Genomic DNA, 5,721 nt, shown 5'->3' on the forward strand with positions numbered 1-5,721 from the left:
TATATATGGTTTGTTGGACTGCTAACCTGCTGAAGGACATGGGGACTGGTTCAGAGTCTTGGCTACCACAGACAAGGCTGCCGCTGTGAACATTTGCAGACAGGTTTTTGTTTGAACGTAACTTTCCAAGTCTCTAACATAAATGCCCCAGAGTGCAATGGAGGCTTTGTTTACCGGCTTGGCATGAGCCCGACGTGGGGTGCTTGGGGGGCACTTGGGAGGCATGTGTTCCATCACAGGGCAGGGTGTTTCATAGGTGACTCTTGGGTCCTGTGGGTTTACACTGTCAATAAAATTTTGTTTTCTTGTTGTTCTGTCTAGTTGTTCTGTTTTTGAAATTGGATAGTGGAGTCTCCAACTATTGCTGTCTTTAGGATCGTGTGTTTATAATTGTGTCTTCCTAACAGGGTGACCTATTATGATTCGACGCCCCTCTTTGTCTCTAGCGTTATACATTAAAAGGATTCATAGTTCTTTGCCCAAATTCCATCATTCATGCACATGTGTCACCCCACCTCTCCAGCTGGGCCCAGGAGCAGACTTAGAAGAAGATGATTGATGAACCGTTTTCTTTTCAAGAGCTGAGGAAGCATCTGTGCCAGGCGGGTGTCCCTGGTCTTCGACGCCCGGCCAGGGCCCAGCTGACTCCTCAGGACCTGCTGCTCCCCTTCATGTTAGCCATGAGGAAGTAATCGCAGAAACCCAAGGACAATTTTGCCACTCGTTCAGCATGGAGTAAATGTCTATACAGGCCCCGAGTCAGGGCCGACACATTGGAAACACAGATGAATGAGACTTAATTCTTTCATGAGCAGCTCAAGTGCTTGCAAAGTATGTAAAATAAAGGACACACGCAAAATATTTAGCTCAAGAAGTTCTATAAACTGCTTTTTTTCATAATTTATATGGTAGCAACACTTGATTAAACCTGAAATTACTTGGTGGCAAAACCTGGCTCGGGCCGACACAAGGCAATAAATTATAGCTTTATATACGTCAGGTTGTGAATATTCATACATTTCACTGCAGAAATATGAAAGTGTTTGCTTTACAGAGGGCAGCCCCAGACCTCACTGGAGTTGTTAGATAAAACATAATATCTGCACCAAAGTATCTTCCAAAACTCTGAAGACATTCTGAATTCTAAAATACATCTGGACTAAAGATTTCTGATAAGGGACTATGTACCTGTGTGTCCTTCGGGCCCTTTGGTCCAGGAAAAATTCAGAGGCTTGAGGTTTATGGCCACAGTACGAGCCACATCTCTCCCTGAGAGCTGATCAGGCCCTAGGGTCTGAGTCTCAGGGCCACAGCTTTGCTTTGTGGATTGGTCAGGCTGTGACCTTTGAACTTGCACAATTGCAGGGCATCGGACTGAACCTGGCTGACAAACCTGCCATACTGTCCTGCATGGCCTAGACTTGGATGGGCCAACTTTGAGAATGGTGGCCAAAGGGACATGAAGACGGCACTGGCCCACAAGTTCTGGTGGACCCCTCCACAGGGGCTGGGCCTCATTCCAGCACTCTGAAGCTGAGTCAAGATGAGCCGATTTGGGAGGAGGTGATGCTCTCAGCTGCTGGGGACAGCCCAGGAACGGGAGGTCTGGAGCAGAGGATGAGCAGCATCTAGGCCAAGCAGTAGGCATTAAGGCCCAGCCCCAGACAGGGCTCAGTGCAGGGCCCTGGCCTGAGAGGCTTCCATTTGCATGGGCCCAGCCCAGGGACCAGTTCCTACCAGGAAGAGGCAGCTATCCCAGTCTCAGCTGGGCCAGCCTTCTCCATGCAAGGCTGCTGGATACTGAGTTGTACTCTACAGAGTTAGGATAGTACAAGTCTCTTCCTCCTCAGGTCTAACTGGCTGGACCTAGACAGAATTCCAGAGCATTCCCTCTATGGGCAGGACCTGGCACCATAGAGCAGAGGTCCCCGAGGAGGACAATTCCTCCAGTTCCGGACACCATGGTGACGTAGGTCAGTCCATATACAGTAGAGCACCATCCACCCTTATGGACAGGTTTGCTCCTGCCTGGATCCTGGAAGGAGACCTCTAAGCCCTCTGCACATTCTGCCTGTAACACGAGTCTTTGCTTACCTGCAGCTTGCCATGCTAAAGGCATTGTAATGGTGGGCCCTTGACCCCTGCAGGGCTGAGACAGGTCAGCCACGTGAGCAGGACTGATGCAGCTTCCTTGGCCGGCAACACTGTCGATGTGACCACATGTCATTACATGCCATTGCTGGGACAAGAAAGTACTGACCACTGTCCTCCTGGTTAGTGGGAGGAGGCAGCAGGACTCACCCGCTTGCTCCAAGCTAGTCCTATGCAAGTAACAGCTTTTCTGTATTCTGTGCGTCCTTCTAGTAGGTCACTAAGCCTACATGCAGTCTTGGGGACTCTCCAAACTGCAGCTACACCTGCAAAGAAGACCCCAGTGGTCCTCAGACACAAGCCCCCATCACTCCTTGGTTTCTCCACCCCTGGTGCCTCCAGGCCAGTGGGGCCTGGCTGCAGACCAGTGTGCCCTGTCCCGGGCTCTCTTTCTCCAAAGGTTGGTGATCAGGGGAGCAGCACAGCTGCCGGGCAGTTCCACCCACACCCAGTAGGGAGGGAGCCGTTTCCATTTGACACTTCCGGTCTGGTTCCTGGACTGCTTTCCGACCTCTGGTCCACTTATGCTTCTCAAAGTGTGATGTGGGCTTACCAGTTCCCTAGCAGTGACCGCATGAGATAGAGATGAACAGCCTGCCCTGAGCCCACAAAATGGAGGAAACACGTGGTCATAGTGAGCCCCCCCCCCCCCCACAAGTCCCTTTGGGGACATCAGCTTCCCTCAGGGGTTAGCTTTTTACCACTAAAATGGGAGCAATGACATGTGCTTTCCCTACTCCACAACTCTTGGAGACCGGTTACATGGGGTCTGCAAGTGCTTTACAAAATGCAGAGCCATTACAGGTTAAATCCGGTGTCCCCAGAAGCATCGTGTGTTTAGAGGTGATCTGACTGTGGGCACGGTGCTGTCCTCACCACTGGAGTAACCTGCCAATGAGTCTGTGGCTAAGTGTGCAGGTCTCTCCCTGCTCCTCCCTCCTCTGCTCCCCACCACCTCGATTTGAGCAGTTCCCTCCACCCAGGCCCTTCCTGCCTCGCAGTGGCCTCACCATGAGCCAGACACACTCTTCTCCTGGGAGTCATGGGCGCTGGGTGTTGGGTCTCGGTGACTAAGGTAATCAGCAAGCTTCAGGAAAGGGCATTTTCTGAAAGAGCAGAAGGTTCTGCCCCGACTAACTTTGGACAAAATTCAAATAATCTGTGTGTGTTTCCAGCATCTCCACTTTCCTTAGGAGATGTTTTCTGAAAGCTGCAGTAACAGCCTGCTGAACATTTTCAAAAACAGAATGCAGGTCAGGGGAATACACTGGCTCACACGGTTGTGAAGCCCTGGCCCCTCCTGCTTTATGGGGCGCTTTCACTAGGGAGAACATGAAGGATGCTGTCTTTCCCATATGTTTTCCCAGCAGCCCCTTCTCTCTCTTCACTGAGGTAAGTCAGCATTGCCCAGAGATGGCACACTCACCACAATCCCTGTCCCCCATCTTTTGTGGGGCTCTCTGGTCCCTGTCCCTGTCTTGTCCCAGGTGGCTCCTGTGTGGCACTGACACTTGGTGTGGAGGGCATCCTCCAGGGCACCCGCAGCTGGAGGTTGGTCAGTAGTGACCCTGTTGACCCAGTAGTAGCCCCACACACCACTCCCAGCCTTGCCACCGCACTGCAAGACAGGCAAGCTGACCTTGGGGCCGTGTAGCTGGCCTCCCCAGGACTGGGGGCTGTCCTCATCCATTCTCGCAGAGACAGCCTCAGTCCCTCTCGGATCTGTTCCCTGCTTTGCCCCACACTCTGAAGACTAAATAGAGACCGGAGTATGGAAAAGCCAAAGCTAGTCAGGGACAAATACCCGACACCCAAAAGGAAGGGAGGAAGGGTTTATTTAGCTCACAGAGAGTGGAGGTTTCAGTCCATACTCAGCTGGCTCCAAGGCAGAGGGGCACATGGCAGAGGGCAGCCATTCATGATGGCAGCAAAGAGCAGAGAGAGCAAGAGCAAAAGGGAGGAGAAGCAGCAGCAATGGCTACAGAGAGCAAGTCTGTTTTCCTTAAGTCACATTCAGGCCACCTGCCCCAGGCTGGGTACAGTACTCACACCCATAATCCCAGCAGCACTCACACCTGTAATCCCAGTGGATCATGAGTTAATCGCAAACTCTAGAAGTCTGCCCCACGACTGCATGAGGCTTTTGGGGGGATGACTAGACACAAACTATAAAACCTCTCCACCAGCTACCCTGAGGTCGTAGAGGTACCCAAGTCAGAAGACAAGAGCCTCATGTTTTAACCTGAACAGTTTGTTTCCTACTCTAAAACAAACCTGCACTTGCTTTGAGACACTGAGTTTTGGTTCAAGGCACAGCCCCTGGAGCTGTCCTGCAGGGGCTCATGTCCAGCTTTTCTGTTTTGCCAGCCAAGAGACCTCAGACAAATAATTTACTCCCCCATCTTCAGGGCCACCCCCATGGTGTTTCAACAACGCAGCGTGTTTCCCTTACATCAAGTGCTCAGGCCAGAGACAGGCAGGCAGTAAGTACTACTTGTGTTTGTTATTGTCCTTTTAGTAAAAAAAAAAATTGCAAAATTACTTACTAACTAGATTATAAAACTTCTCCCACCCTACACCTTCCCCAGCAAATCTAAGCAAAGCTGATGGTCCATGGTTATGTTACGTTCTACAGCCTCAATGCAGTACTGATTACCTCATGCTGAACAGCCTGAATTAGGGAAAGTGGGCCCCATAGCCACCCTGAGCAACTCCCTTGGAGTAGGGACTTTGGTGCCAGTTGGGTCCATTTTGCCCTCCACCAGTGCCAGAACCCCTTTGCCTGGCACCAAAGCCCAGCCCAAGCTTGTTGGATCATGAACTGCAGCCACCATCTCTTCTTGCGCCTGAGCTCAGGCCTACATGTCAACTTGAGCACTGTCTCTGTCCATGTCTAATACAGTCTGGTGAACAATCACAGAGAAGCGGAACATGCAAAGCAGAGGAAAGAGGAAGCTGCCAGGCCAGGATGGGTCCTAGAAGGACTACGGCCTGGTGTGCACACTCCCTGGATGACACTCATTGCACAGGATGGCCCTTGAAGCAAGGGGCCTCGATTTTCACTTGTATAAGTTGTCACCGGTCTCTGGGATGTCCAGGCATCTCAGAGGTCTCAGGCATCTCAGGTCAACCAGAGCTGGACTCCAGTGAAGGGCACAGGTAGGACCTTTCACCGTTTCCTCCAGCACTCCACAGCAGCTGGGGTGGCAACACTAGCTCCTAGCATGGGTGTGCATGGGTCACCAACAGTACCCATCACACGTGATTTCTGCTTCTTCTAAACCTACACTGGGGTGCACACCTGTAATCCCAGCACTCTGGGAGGTCGAGGCAGGACGATTTCAAGTTTGAGCCCAGCATAGGTAACTTAGTGACATAGTGAGACCCAGACTCAGAATAAAATAATTAGAAAAGGGCTGGGGATGTAGCTTGGTGGGAAGGTGCTTGGTTCAATCCAGTACCACCAAAAAAGAAGAAAAGAAAGAGAGAAGAGAGGAAAAAAGGAAAGAAGGAAGGAAAGAAAGAAAGAAAGAAAGAAAGAAAGAAAGAAAGAAAGAAAGAAAGAAAGAA

This window comes from Octodon degus, unplaced genomic scaffold (assembly GCF_000260255.1).
Source record: "Octodon degus isolate 3935 unplaced genomic scaffold, OctDeg1.0 scaffold00131, whole genome shotgun sequence".
In the NCBI taxonomy this organism is placed as follows: domain Eukaryota; kingdom Metazoa; phylum Chordata; class Mammalia; order Rodentia; family Octodontidae; genus Octodon; species Octodon degus.